The 15,627-nt window shown below is 41.0% G+C and overlaps 1 protein-coding gene across 6 annotated transcripts in view; it reads right to left on the bottom strand.

Annotated features, from left to right (window-relative positions):
* The window catches only part of SLC4A8 (solute carrier family 4 member 8), a 141,672-nt gene that overhangs the window by 108,057 nt on the left and 17,988 nt on the right, over positions 1-15,627 (bottom strand). For 4 of the 6 annotated variants that reach the window (XM_049883109.1, XM_049883108.1, XM_049883112.1 and 1 more), the window contains exons 3-6: positions 3,764-3,857; positions 2,061-2,257; positions 1,383-1,450; positions 871-936 (exon numbers count right to left, since the gene is read on the bottom strand). The gene's annotated coding sequence lies outside the window, so the exon portion shown is untranslated. The remainder of the gene's footprint in view (positions 1-870; positions 937-1,382; positions 1,451-2,060; positions 2,258-3,763; positions 3,858-15,627) is intronic. The other 2 variants (XM_049883111.1, XM_049883110.1) reach the window with 2 other exon arrangements.

Genomic DNA, 15,627 nt, shown 5'->3' with positions numbered 1-15,627 from the left:
AGACAAGAAAGAGCCTTCCCCCAGAGGTGAAAGAGAGAGAAAGCCTTTCCCCAGAGTCAGCACTCTGAATTCAAACTTCTAGCCTTCTAAACTGTGGGAAAGTAAGTTCCTGTTTGTTAAAGCCACGAATTTGTGATATTTCTGTACAGCAGCACTAGATAGCTTAGACAATCTGTCGTTAGCAGCAGCATCTGAAGACCCTCCTTGTAATGTACTCATTTTTGTCTTGCTCAAGACTAAGTGAGGCTCTGGTAGAGAGAATACAAATAAAATAGCAAAAACCTAGTTTTTGCTTTCTCTGGACATTTGGACAGAAGCGGAGGTAGAAAAAAGGAACTTTAGAAGGGAGCAGAACAAAATAGAAAACTAAGCTGTAAAAAAATTGTTGTCATATGCAAGTAAAGAATAGGCCTTTGAGGAATAAGATTAGGGGGGCCTTCCAGACCCATACAGGAAGCCATTCAGGGATTTAAACAAACAGAGGTGTTAACCAAGGACTTGCCAACTTCTTGATACCAGATCTGGACACATTTGCATTAACAAAATAAATTTATCTTATCTATTTCTAATCAGACCTAACCTTGCACTGAAATCAGGTCTGTAGAGAGTGCTTTCACTCCATATCTTATGTACTTGGAGATAAGATTTCTTAGCCTTGTTGTACTAAGTAGAGAAGTCCTAACTTCACTTTTAGCGAATAGGCCTGGGGTATCTTTAAAGTGGCAGCAAATTCAATACCTCACATTTGTATAATTCTGTATACTCTTAACTTTTAAAAACCTCCATTATCTCATTTGTCTTCAACAGGTCTATAAATGTAGACTGAATGTTTTATAGACTAGGAAACTGTGACCAGGCATAAGGACTTACCCAGGCCAGTTAATAGAAGAACTGGTGCAAGAACTACTGATGCTTCCCACTCCACTCTGTGGCTTTCTAGAAATATAATTACATTCAGTCATTTTTTGCATAAAATTGAATTGTCTTCAACGGAATAGTGAAAATGTGAATCTCCTTTAGAACTCACATTAACGTCCCATAGCAAAAGCCCAGGGTTTTCCCCTTTGTTACCCTTCCCAGCAGATGACGGTTTCATGTAACATCTACTTTGAAATGCTTTTCTGTGATACCCATTCATTAGTTTACTAAGCAAACTCCCATAAAGTTTGGAAAATAATTATTACTGCTTCCATCTCTAGAACAATGTTATCTAGCATAGATATAAATTCAATCCAAGATACTCTTACTTCCCAGGATATACCCCTTGAGGCCTTTTATTTTACAGTTAATGGAAAAGAAAAGAATCCCATTCAAACATTTGGGCTGGAGCAAAGGGAATAGACATAGAATTTGAATTATTTCACTGGTGTATCTTTTCTTACCTCTCATCTTTTGTCAAATTGAAAAGTCCAGCATCCACTTTAAAGAATGCTGAGTTCTCTGGTCCTTTCTGTAAACCAACAGAAAATATAAGAAAGAGTATTTGCTAGATTTACCAAGAATAACCAGGGCTATGAGATTATATATTAAACTCTATCGCTTGAAAACAAAGAACACATCTTTTCAAAGGCCCATGGAATATACACCAAAATTGATTATTAGGCCAAAAAGAAATTAGGTAGCCAATTAAAAGCAGAGGGAAAAAAATCCAGCTTAAAACAGGTATAGGAAAAATCAGGTTTGTTTGGGGTAGGAAAAATGGACTGAGCTAGTTGCCAATGAGTCATGTGTTTCAGAGTAGGACTGCGCTCCATAGGTTTCCAATGGCTATGATCTTTTGAAAGTGCATCTCCAGAGCTTTCCTCCAAGGAGCCTCTCTGGTATTCAAACCACCAACCTTTCTGTTAGTAGCCGGCCACTAAATCATTTGCACCACCCAGGAAGTCCCAAAATGGACTAGAGACATTTTAATTTGATTATAACCTGTGTATTAGTTTGAGTTTCTCCCAGACTTCTTGTCCATATTGTTGGAAGGAATTTAGGAGTCTGACTCCCCTCCTCAGCACCCCAGAGAAGGGGTCATCCAATTTTCCTTGAACCTCCAGTAACGGGAAACTCACCTATGAATGAAGTTAGGAGCCCCATTCCACTGTGAGCCATGTTCAGTTTGTGCACTTAGAACTTCTGCTCTTGACTCTAAGTGTTCTCCTCTGGGCCTCCAAAGGGAAAGTCTAGGTACTCTTCCACATGACTGCCCTTCAAATACTTGCAGCCAATTATGGTATCCTCCCTTGCTCTTGTCTACTGGAATTCTTTCCTGAGATAAGGCATAATCAGGATGGGATTACTGTCTCTAGCAAGCCACCCGCATCAGAATGATTCTAAACTACTAAGAGAGCTTCCAGCAAGGGAATACAGAATTTAAAAAGATTTCCACTTTTGTTAATTTTGCTATGTAATAATAGGATTGTGGTTATGTAGAAGATGATTCTAAGTCTTAGGAGATGCACGCTCCTGCAGTGTTTAGGGGTGATATCATAATGTCTGCAACTTACTTTCAAATGATAAAGCAATATAGGTATAGAAAGAGATAGGTAGGTAAATGACAGATATATAATGATAAATAAAGCAAATGTAGCAAAATATTAACAATTGTGGAATCTAGTGGAGGCTTTACAGGTGTTCATTATCCTTGTTTTATATCTTCTATGGCTGAAATTTTTTATAATTAAAAGTTAGGAAATAAAGGACCAGAAAAGGTAAGGAAGGGATAAAAGTGAAATAGACATTTTCAAAAACACAAATAATAAAAAAAACAAACAAAAAAACCTCTCTCCGACAGGCTAATTCCCAAGCCACTGGGCACAACTTCAGGACATCCCTGCCTCAAGCTGGCCAAATGCCAAAAATACAGATTGTCTCCAGGATATGAGACATGTCTAAAGCAAGGTGACTCAGAAAATTTGAAAGATAAAGGATGGGCAAAAGTATACCAGGTAAAAGCAAAAAAAAAGAAAGTAGGAGTATGGCCTTACTTTCTGGCAATATTGATTTCAAGCCAAATATTATTTAAGTACACAAAGATAAGCACTTTATGATAAAAAAAAAAAGTTTACAATGAAGATCTAACAAATACCTATGCAACCAGATAAAATAGCAACAAATATACAAAGGAAAATTTATTGGAAATACAAGAAAAAAATCGATACACACATTATTATGAGAAGAATTTATTTTACCTCTCTCAACCTGTGAGAGACCACGACAAAAAATAAGATACAGACCTGAGTAACATAGTTAATATGATTGATCTAATTTATATGTGTTAAACTCTATTCCTTGCAAAAAAAAAAAAAATAATAATACATCTTTTCAAGGGCCCATGAAATATTTGACCGAAATTGATTATTAGGCAAAAACAAAAGATGATAAATTCTACGGAGTAACAGACATTCTGTTATCATAATATAATAAAACTTAAAATCAGTGACAAAATTATTTTAAAAATTAAAAAAAAAACTCTACTACCTGATATTTTTTAAAACTCTTAAGCAACTCTTTCATAAGAAAAGGAAGACAAAACTGAAATTACGTAAGACTAGAACTAAAAATTTTCTATAGATTTAAGCAAATAGGAGAATAAAAATAAATGGATTAAGCATCCAACCCAAAGAAGTTAGAAAAAGAGCCACAAAAAATCTAAAGAATGACTTTTTAAAGGTAAAAGTAGAAAGTATTCACTTAAAAAACAGAAGAACAATAGAGCTTATAAATACATCCAAGAACTAATTCTTCAGAGAAAAAAAATAAACTATCAGCTCACCAAATCATGGTGTGGGGAAGCATGATGGTAAAAGAATCCTTTTGTTCAACTCTGCGTAAGTCACTTTGAAAAAGTCGGCTAAACGGATAATTCTCTATTAAAAAAAAAAAACAGCATTGTTAAACGAGAATTTTCTATGGGGGAAAGGGAGAAATTTTCAAAGAAACACCCTCCAATAAATAAATGAACAAATTCAACCCCAGATGCATTCACGGATGACTGTACCCAGAACAATCAAAGCCAGCATCATTCTTAATAGGAAAACACTAGAAGTATTCCCAGCAAAATCAGAAACTAGTTAAGGAGGACAACCGTCACTACGATTACTTAATTGTTAGGAAGGGAATTAACCAATAGAACTTGATAACAGAAAAAAATATATCTATATAAAAACTAGTCAGGAAGATATTAAATTATATGACTAGGAACATAAAAAGAATCAACTGAAAACTATTACAAACAGTAAGACAATTCAGAAAAGTGACTGGGCACACGATTATTACGTAAAAATCAATAGCTTTCCTTATAACGCAAAGCACAGGTGTTTAGCTAATAGGATGAGAGGGAAGATTCCTGTTATGGTAGCAAGTGAAAACATAAAAGACCTAGCAAACAGCAAGTAATATGCAAAAACTACGTGAAAAAATCATTAACATACTACCGAGGGGCACAAAACCAAAACCAAACACACTGCCATCAAGTTGATTCCGACTCATAGCGACCCTATGGGACAGAATAGAACTGCCTGATAGAGTTTCCAAGGAGCACCTGGCGGATTCGAACTGCCGACCTCTTGGTTAGCAGCCATAGCACCTAACCACTATGTCACCAGGGCTTCCGAGGGGCACAAAAGAAGCCTTGAATACATGGAAAATTTCCCTCTGTCCTCTAGTGGGAAAAACTCAGTTTTGTTAAAGACGTTAATTCTTCTTCTACTCACCTATAAATTTCAGAACATCCTAATAACATTTCCAAGAGGTGTTTGCTGTTGTTTGTTGGTTTTGTTTCTAGTTTTTTAATGAGAAAGGAAAAATACCCAGGACAATTCTGAAAAAATAAAACTGAGGAGCTATTTAGACCCCTTCCTCACACCTTACACCAAAATAAATCCCAGATGGACCAAAGATTTCAATATTAACAAGTGAAATAAATATTCTAGATGGAAAATGCTGTGGAAAGAGCATTACACTGGGGGTTCATCTTTCCTTGAGGGACAAGGGACCAGCTCAAGCTCCCTTGACAGCTGGGAAGTGGGGACTCAACCTCCATTAAACAATCCTTGTTTAACACCAAGTGAGCATGGGCAGAGCTCCAGTGTCCTGTAGGCCATGCCTTCCTGCAGCTACAATCTTGAGCAGCCTTGTGTCCTCAAGCAGAGAGAGTTAAATACCACGTTCCTGAAGTGCCACGCCTGAGCAGTACAGGAGTGTTGGTCCTCAGTATCTCAAAGTTCAGCCGTCACCTGTCTGTGACAGAATTTGTGCTCTCACCACCACCAGAGCAGACAGCTCAGTACTGGTGAAGTGGCCTGTTGGAAAAAACCAAAATATTTTTTTCTAGTTGTGTGTGTGTATGTCTGTGTGTGTGTGTAGTGAAAATATATCCCATAAAACATTCACCAATTCAACGGTTTCTACATGTACAATTCAGTGACATTGATCATACTCTTCACGTTGTGCAACCCCTCTCCCTATCTTTTTCCTAATTATTCCACCCCATTAATATAAACCCAGTGCCCCCACCCAAGCAAAAACTTCCCCCTTTTCTCTCCCTCCCACCCCTGCTAGCCACTAATAAACTTTGCTTTCTATACATTGGAGCCCTGGTGGTGCAGTGGTCAAGAGCTTGGCTGCTAACCAAAGGATCAGCAGTTCAAATCCACAGCTGCTCCTTGGAAACCCTGTAGGGCAGTTCTGCTGTGTCCCATAGGGCCACTATGAGTTGGACTCAAAGGCAATATGTTTTTTCTATACATTTGCTTATCTCCTATGAAACTCATTGCCAGCGAGTAGATTCCAACTAATCACAACACTACAGGAGAGAGTAGAACTGCCCCATACGGTTTCCAAGGAGTGGCTGGTGGATTCAAACTGCTGACCTTTTGGTTGGCAGCCTAATGCTTAACTACCGTGCCACCCAGGCTCCTATCTCATATAAGTGAGGTCATATTTCTCCTTTTTTGACTGACTTACATCATTCAACATGTTTTCAAGGTTCATCCATGCCGTTGACTGTATCCAACCAAAAAGAAACGCACTGCCATTGAGTCAATTCTGACTCATCAGCGACCCTATAGGACAGAGTAGAACTGCCCCATAGGTCCAAGGCTGTACATGTTTATGGAAGCAGGCTGCCACAACTTTCTCCCACACAGCGGCTGGTGGGTTCAGATTGATGACTTTTTGGTTAGCAGTGGAGCGCTTTAACCACCGCACCACCAGGGCTCCTGTAGAATGTATCAAAACTTCATCTTTCTTTACGGGTGAGTAATATTCTACTGTATTTATATACCACATTTTTTAAATCTGTTTTCCTGTTCATGGACATTTCGGCTGTTTCCACCTTTTGTCTATTGTGAAAGGTGCTACAATGAACAATGGTGTACAGGTTTCTATTTGCATTTCTGCTACCAAATGAGCTTTAAACAGGGAATGCTGACCAATTCAGTTAAGAGTGTACTTTCCAGAGACTAAGGAGCCCACATTTAAGAGACACACCCTCAGGGCAAGACATCACGCCAGCCAGTGCCCTCGTCCTCTCGCATGCCTTGAACTTTGCCCGCTTCCACCCTGAGTCCTCACTGTCCTAGGCTAGCTCCTCATTAACCACAGCCCTCTGTTTCAGTGAGCCCACTGAGCCAGGACCAAGCCAGACTAGCTTCTTCCTCTCCACACTAGTAAGCCCCTGGGACCCTGAGGAGAGGGTGGAGCCTTAGAGGGCAACAGACTGGACTTCTAGACTGGCTATCACTGCATGTGGGGCCAGGAGTGCTAAATTCCAGGGACCAGCTGGGACATGTTATTTGAACCCCAAATTGTGGGAGCTATCCAGGTCACACATATGATCTTCACTCTACCTGCATCTCTCCCACTTACCCACCTGGCAAACTTCTATTCATTCTTCACAAACCAGGTCATGTCACCTCTTCTAAATCCTAAAGCACCACTTCCTCCAGTTAGTGAAGTTAATCACTCCCTCCTTTGTGCTGTCACTGGGCCTCCTACATACATTCTTCTGCTGAAGCTCTCATCACACTTTAGACTGACTCTTCAGTAGACTGTGAGCCTCCTACGGGTAGGGACCATGTCTTTGATCTCTGACTCCCTGGGACCTAGCACTGCACCCCACACCAATAGTGCTTTACCGTTTCCACAGTGCTTTCAAATGCTTTACCCTTTCCAGCTACAAATAGAATATTAGAGTGTCTTTCCTTACACAGGGCCAAAATCTGTCTCCTGGGATAATCTTCTTTGGAGCTGGTGATCTCCCTCATTAGACAAAGAGTTCCCTGAGAAAGAAATGCTAGTTCTTTGCCCTCCTCTGGTCCTAACCTCATCCACACAGAAGTCGACCTCAGTAAATGCAACTGCAGCTGCTGCAGCCACACTTCCTACTTTCAAGGGTAGGAACACCCTGTAACCCCATTACGCCTCCCTGGGGCCTTTTGGCCCGTGTATCTCCAGAGAACCAGACAGTCCAATTTATTTAATGCCATGTGATCTACTGCACCCACACCACATTTTATGGTCTTAATTCCGTTTGTAATAGACAGTGTGACATGACTCTGCCTTTCTGAAAAACAGGCCACCTCTTGCCATGAGTTATTTGACAATCAGCCCTCTCTTAGTTGAGAAGGGCTGGAACATTTTAAATCTCTTTTCTAGTAATGGATAATATCCTGGAATATGAATCAAAAACTTCAATAACATTCATAGCCTTTGACCCAGCGAATTCAACTTAAGGAAGTTAACTGTCAGAAAAATGGTCAGAGAAGTGCACCAAGGGGGATTATAGCAACACTATTTATATAGAACAAGGGACCCCACTGGAGAACTTAAAGGCAACCTCTCCAAAGCAAACCTGAAGGACATGGCTGGCCATAGAGCACATCTGCACGCCTGAGCCTGAGTTTGCAATGCAGTGGAAAAAGGGTGCTCTCTGAGGCTCACCCAGCACCTGAAGGAATTGAGGTGTAGCATGCTCTAAAAGATCTTAGAGATGGGTCAGATGCTGGACTAGCCTCTTGCCTCTCTGGTCTTTAGGTCACCTCCTCTTCCAAGGGAAAGTCTTTCATTTCCCCCGCTCTCGCATCTACCTCCAAGACCTACCTGGGGAAGTACCTGACTCAAGGGCATTACAGAAGATAAGACCTTAGAAGGATGGGTGGTTCAATATGTCCCCATATTCCCAGTCAGTCACCACTCAACTCCCTTTTCCTATTCTCTGGTGTCTTAGTTATCTAGTGCTGCCATACCAGAAATACCACAAGTGGTTGGCTTTAACAAAGAGAAGTTTATTTTCTCACAGTAAAGTAGGCTAAAAGTCCAAATTCAAGGTGTCAGATCCAGGGAAAGGCTTTCTCTCTCTGTCGGCTCTGGAGCAAGGTCTTTGGTCAAGGACCTTCTCAGGTGCAGAGACCCCAGGCCCAAAGGACATGCTCTGCTCCTAGTGCTGCTTTCTTCGTGGTATGAGGTCCCCCTGTTTCTCTGCTTGAGTCTTTCTTTTATATATCGAGAGATTGCCTCAAGACACAATCCAATCCTGCCTCACTATCACAACTGCCACCCATCCTCCCTTATTAACATCTTAGAGGCAGGATTTACAACATATAGGAAGATCACACAATACTGGGAATCATGGCCCAGCCAAACTGATACACACATTTTGGGGGAACATAATTCAATTCATGACACCTGGGGAGTCAAGGCATCATTTCCTAAGTTTTTCTTGGAGGCTTCCCTCTGCTTCCTCCTTGGCAGCAAACCTCCCAACCAGATTTAAAGGAACATAGACAGTCCTTTCACCAACACCCCTATAGCGATAAGTCAGTTCAGTGTATCATATTATTTATTGACCTGATCCTTTGGCTGCAAGTGACAAAACACACTCAAGTTTTAGCCAAGACAAGAAAAAAAAAAAGAAAGAGGGTGATGGGTGGAGCAGGGGAGGAAAAAAAAAAGAAGAGAGGGGAGAAGAGGAGAGGAGAGGACAGAAGGGGAGAGGTGGGGAAGGAAGAAAGAGAAAGGAAAGGAGGGAAGGGGAGAGGGGGTGAAAGAGAGGAGAAGTCTAGGAGTAAATGACTTTAGGTACAGCAGGATCTAGGAGTCCAAAAGATATCATTGGGGTCTTCTCACTCTCTACCTCCTCTGCTTTCTCTGTGTTGGCTTTATGCTCAGGTTGACTCTTCTTTCTTAAATAATAGCGAAGATGGCCACCAGTAACTCTAAACTTACATCACCTTCCCAGCCAAATGATTCCACTGGTAGTAGAATGGTGGTGAGAGGGAGGGGGAGCTGGTGCATCGTTCTTGCCAGTTCCAGCAAATGCCCCAGGGAAGGCTCTGACTGGCCTGGTTTGAGTTAGGTTCCTGACCCTAAACCAATCACTGTCGCCAAGGGGTCATAGAGCCACCCTGCTTCTGGGGAGTGAGGTCAGCCTCATCTGAACCTCAAATTCTGGACTAAGAATCAAAGGAAAGTAGTTGCTTAAAGAGACACTGAATAAAGATAAAAGCAGGTTCTTTATATTTAACATTGAAGCCCTGGTGATGCAATGGTTATGTGCTGGGCTGCTAACCGAAAGGTCGTTGGTTTTAACCCACCAGCTGCTTCAGGAGAAAGATGTGGCAATCTGCTTCCGTAAAGATTTACAGCCTTGGAAACCCTATGGGGCAGTTCTACTCTGTCATATAGGATAGCCCTGAGTTGAAATCAACTCTACAGCAGTGGGTTTGGTTTTTTTGTTTTGTTTTGTTTTGTTTTTATATCTGACTGGTCTTGTCCCAATCTCTGCCTGTCCTGTACAGACAGTCAGGCTCCCCAGTTCCTCCCACATTTGGTTGCAGTCAACTTCCACAGACTGACAATTTTCTGTCCACCAGGCAGCCCCTGGTTCCAAACAGTAATCAGTCCCCTTCATGTAGCTGACATCATGCTTGTGTCTATTCTGTTGGTGTGCAGCAAGCAGAAACTATGGCTAAGCAGTATGATTCCTGTAATTTGCCCATAAGCCTGGCTTCGCCCTGAAGAAATCCCACTCTCCTTGCCTCTCCTAAGGCAGAGATCACTGTGTCAGGCCCTGTCCAAACCTGGGCGGGACACAGAGAGCCACTAAGTGGGCAGAAATGGAAACTCCAAGGCTCGCAGCCATGGCTGCCACATGCGGTTTTGCCGCTTGTGCCCTCCCCAAGAGCGCCTGGCTGAAAGGAGCATGCTCAGCTTGCCAAGCCAAGAGTGCTGGTTCAGGTCTGCATCTGCCTGGAGGAAGGCGTGCCTTTTAATAATTCACACGCAGCTACTCCTGGGCTAACAAGTTCCCTGTCTGAAGCACAGGAGCAGATAAGGGACGATTGTCCCAAGGCTGGCACAAGAAGAATTGGAAAGCTTGGAATCTGGACTTTAGACATGACTCAAGCAGCAGAGTAATTGCCTTGTGAATGTTTGTGTTGCTTCTGGATATAGTATAGCTAAGGTATAGAGGGCAGTGAACCTGTAGTTCTGTGCAACTCCAGTCTGGCAAACATCTTGTTCCCCATCCACCGTCAGTATTGTCAAACTTTGGAGGGTGCTTCTCTGTGAGTTGATGCGAGAGGCCATGGGGAGCAGCAACACACCCCTGTATGTACTCTTGTCTCTTTTCTGCTCTTTGCACTGCTTTCAGCTGTTTTGGGAATAAACCAAACTGAAAGCAACTTTGAACAGGATCCAAGTGGTCATTCTTGCATATCCTCAACCCCAGACCAAACTTCATGGTTCAGCCAAGCTCATCAAGGAGCTATCAAGGCTCCTGCCCAAACACCAGAAACAAGTAAATAAAGCTTTCTAGTGAAAACCACATATAAAGAAAGCCATGGGTTGGCTCCATCGACACTTTTGTTCAGGTTGCGTGGCCCCAAGACCTATGTTGCTGTTAGTTGCCCTTGAGTCAATTCTGACTCACGGCGACCCCACATGTTACAGAGTGGAACTGCTCCATAGGGTTTTCTTGGCTGTAATATAAATTAAAGCAGATCACCAGGCCTTTTCTTCTGTGGTACTGCTGGGTGGGTTTGAACCGCCAACCTTTAGGTTAGCAGTTGAGCACAAACCATTTATGACACCTAGTGTCTTTCCAACACCCTTGTTGTTAGGTGCCATCCAGTCAGTTCTGACTCATAGGGACCCTATGTACAATAGAACAAAACACTGCCGTGTCCTGCACCATCCTCATAATTGTTGTTATACTTGAGCCCATTGTTGCAGCCATTGTCAATCCACCTCATTGAGGGTCTTCCTCTCTTTTGCGACCCTCTACTTTACCAAGCATGATGCTCTTCTCCAGGGACTGGTCCCTCCTGTTAACTTGTCCAAAGTATGTGAGACGAAGTCTCGCCATCCTTGCCTCTAAGGAGCATTCTAGCAGTACTTCTTCCAAGACAGATATGCTTGTTCTTTTGACAGTCCATGATATATGCAATATTCTTCACCAACACCATAATTCAAAGACATCAATTCTTCTTTGTTTTTCCTTATTCATTGTCCAGCTTTCGCATGCATATGAGGTGACTGAAAACACCACGGCTTGGGTCAGGTGCACCTTAGTCCTTAAAGTGATATCTTTGCTTTTTAACACTTTAAAGAGGTCTTTTCCAGATTTTCCTGCTTCCATGGGTGTTGATTGTAGATCCAAGTAAATGAAACTCTTGACAACTTCAATCTTTTCTTTGTTTATCATGATGTTGCTTATTGGTCAAGTTGTGAAGATTTTTGTTTTTTGTTTTTTATTTTTATTGTGCTTTAAGTGGAAGTTTACAAATCAAGTCAGTCTCTCACACAAAAACCCATACATACCTTGTACACACTCCCAATTACTCTCTCCTTAATGAGACAGCCTGCTCTCTCCCTCCACTCTCTCTTTTCGTGTCCATTTTGCCAGCTTCTAACCCCCTCCACCCTCTCATCTCCCCTCCAGGCAGGAGATGCCAACATAGTCTCAAGTGTCCACCTGATCCAAGGAGCTCACTCCTCACCAGCATCCCTCTCCAACCCATTCTCCAGTCCAATCCCTGTCTGAAGAATTGGCTTCGGGAATGGTTCCTGTCCTGGGGCAACAGAAGGTCTGGGGACCGTGACCACCGGGGTCCTTCTAGTCTCAGTCAGACCATTAAGTCTGGTCTTATGAGAATTTGGGGTCTGCATCCCACTGCTCTCCTGCTCCCTCAGGGGTTCTCTGTTGTGCTCCCTGTCAGGGCAGTCATTGGTTGTAGCCAGTCACCATCTAGTTCTTCTGGTCTCAGGATGACATAGTCTCTGGTTCATGTGGCCCTTTCTGTCCCTTGGGCTGGTAATCGCCTTGTGTCCTTGGTGTTCTTCATTCTCCTTTGATCCAGGTGGGCTGAGACCAATTGATGCATCTTAGATGGCCGCTTGCTAGCATTTAAGACCCCAGGCACCACTCTTCAGTTGGGATGCAGAATGTTTTCTTAATAGATTTTATTATGCCAGTTGACTTAGATGTCCCCTGAAACCATGGTCCCCAGACCTCTGCCCCTGCTACGCTGGCCTTCGAAGCACTCAGTTTATTCAGGAAACTTTTTTGCTTTTGGTTTAGTCCAATTGTGCTGACCTCCCCTGTATTGTGTGCTGTCTTTCCCTTCACCTGATGTAGTTCTTATCTACTATCTAATTAGTGAATGCCCCCTCCCACCTTTCCTCCCTCCCCCATCTCATAACCACAAAAGAATGTTTTCTTCTCAGTTCAAACTATTTCTCAAGTTCTTATAATAGTGGTCTTATAGAATATTTGTCCTTTTGCAACTGAATAATTTCACTCAGCATAATGCCTTCCAGGTTCCTCTGTGTTATGAAATGTTTCACAGATTCCTCACTGTTCTTTATCAATGCATAGTATTCCATTGTGTGAATATGCCATAATTTATTTATCCATTCATCCGCTGATGGGAACCTTGGTTGCTTCCATCTTTTTGCTATTTTAAACAGTCTTGCAAAAAACATGGGTGTGCATATATCTGTTCATGTAAAGGCTCTTATTTCTCTAGGATATATTCCAAGGAGTGGGATTGCTGAATCGTATGATGTTCTATTTCTAGGTTTTAAGGAAACGCCAAATCGATTTCCAAAGTCGTTGTACCGTTTGACATTCCCACCAGCAGTGTAGAAGTGTTCCAATCTTTCCACAGCCTCTCCAACATCTATTATTTTGTGTTTTTTGGATTAATGCCAGCCTTGTTGGAGAGAGATGAAATCTCATTGTAGTTTTGATCTGCATTTCTCTAATGGCTAATGATCATGAACATTTCCTCATATATGTTAGCTACCTGAATGTCTTCTTTAGTGAAGTGTCTATTCATATCTTTAACCCATTTTTTAACTGGGTTATTTTTCTTTTTGTAGTTGAGTTTTTGCAGTATCACGTAGATTTTAGAGATCAGGCGCTGATCAGAAATGTCATAGCTAAAAACTTTTTCCTAGTCCGTAGGTAGTCTTTTTACTCTTTTAGGGAAGTCTTTGGATGAGCATAGGTGTTTGATTTTTAGGAGCTCCCAGTTATCTAGTTTTTCTTCTACATTCTTTATAATGTTTTGTATACTCTTTATGCCATGTATTAGGGCTCCTAATGTTGTCCCTATTTTTTCTTCCATGGTCTTTATCATTTTAGATTTTATATTTAGGTGTTTGATCCATTTTGAGTTAGTTTTTGTGCATGGAGTGAGGTATGGGTCTTGTTTCATTTTTTTGGAGATGGATATCCAGTTATGCCTGCACCATTTGTTAAAAAGACTGTCTTTTCCCCATTTAACTGTTTTAGGGCCTTTGTCAAATATCAACTGCTGATATGTGGATGGATTTATGTCTGGATTCTCAATTCTGTTCCATTGATCCATGTATCTGTTGTTGTACCAGTACCAGGCTGTTTTGACTACAGTGGCGGTATAATAGGTTCTAAAATCAGGTAAAGAAAGGCCTCCCACTTTGTTCTCCTTTTTTAGTAATGCCTTATTTATCTGGGGCCTATTTCCCTTCCATATGAAATTGGTGATTTGTTTCTCCATCTCATTAAACAATGTCCTTGGGATTTGGATCGGAATTGCATTAAATGTATAGATCGCTTTTGGTAAAATAGACATTTTTATAATGTTAAGTCTTACTATCCACGAGCAAGGGATATTCTTCCACTTACATAAGTCTCTTTTGGTTTCTTGCAGAAGTGTACTGTAGTTTTCTTTGTATAAGTCTTTTACATCTCTGGTAAGATTTATTCCTAAGTATTTTATCTTCTTGGTGGCTACTGTAAATGGCATTGATTTGGTGATTTCCTCTTCGATGTTCTTTTTGTTGGTGTAGAGGAATCCAACTGATTTTTGTATGTTTATCTTGTATCCCGATACTCTGCTGAACTCTTCTACTAGTTTCAGTAGTTTTCTGGAGGATTCCTTAGGGTTTTCTGTGTATAAGATCATGTCATCTGCAAATACAGATACTTTTACTTCTTCCTTGCCAATCTGGATGCCCTTTATTTCTTTATCTAGCCTAATTTTCTGGCTAGGACTTCCAGCACAATGTTGAATAAGAGTGGTGATAAAGGGCATCCTCGTCTAGTTGCCGATCTCAGTGGGAATGTTTTCAGGCTCTCTCCATTTAGGGTGATGTTGGCTGTTGGCTTTGTATAAACGCCCTTTATTATGTTGAGGAATTTTCCTCCTATTCCTATTTTGCTGAGAGTTTTTATCGTGAATGAGTGTTGAACTTTGTCGAATGCCTTTTCTGCATCAATTGATAAAATCATGTGATTCTTGTCTTTTGTTTTATTTATGTGGTAGATTACATTAATTGTTTTTCTAATGTTGAACCATCCCTGCATACCTGGTATGAATCCCACTTGGTTATGGTGAATTATTTTTTTGATATGTTGTTGAATTCTATTGGCTAGAATTTTGTTGAGGATTTTTACATCTAAGTTCATGAGGGATATAGGTCTATAATTTTCTTTTCTTGTGGTGTCTTTACCTGGTTTTGGTATCAGGGCTATAGTGGCTCCATAGAATGAGTTTGGTAGTATTCTGTCTTTTCCTACGCTCTGAAATACCTTTAGTAGTAGTGGTGTTAACTCTTCTCTAAAAGTTTGTTAGAACTCTGCAGTGAAGCCGTCTGGACCAGGGTTTTTTTTTTGTTGGGAGTTTTTTTGATTACCTTTTCAATCTCTTCTTTTGTTATGAGTCTATTTAGTTGTTCTACTTCTGAATGTGTTAGTTTAGGTAGGTAGTGTGTTTCTAGGAGTTCATCCGTTTCTTCTAGGTTTTCAAATTTGTTTGAGTATAGTTTTTCATAGTAATCTGATATGATTCTTTTAATTTCAGTTGGGTCTGTTGTAATATCGCCCATCTCATTTCTTATTCGGGTTATTTGCTTCCTCTCCTGCTTTTCTTTCGTCAGTTTGGCCAGTGGTTTATCAATTTTGTTGATTTTTTAAAAAAACCAGCTTTTGGTCTTGTTAATTCTTTCAATCGTTTTTCTGTTTTCTATTTCATTTAGTTCAGCTCTAATTTTTATTATTTGTTTTCTTCTGGTGCCTGTGGATTTCCTTTGTTGCTCTCTTTCTATTTGTTCAAGTTGTAGGGATAATTCTTTGATTTTGGCCCTTTCTTC

Source organism: Elephas maximus, chromosome 4, assembly GCF_024166365.1.
Source record: "Elephas maximus indicus isolate mEleMax1 chromosome 4, mEleMax1 primary haplotype, whole genome shotgun sequence".
Lineage (NCBI taxonomy): Eukaryota > Metazoa > Chordata > Mammalia > Proboscidea > Elephantidae > Elephas > Elephas maximus.
This window is presented reverse-complemented; position numbering and strand designations above follow the sequence as displayed.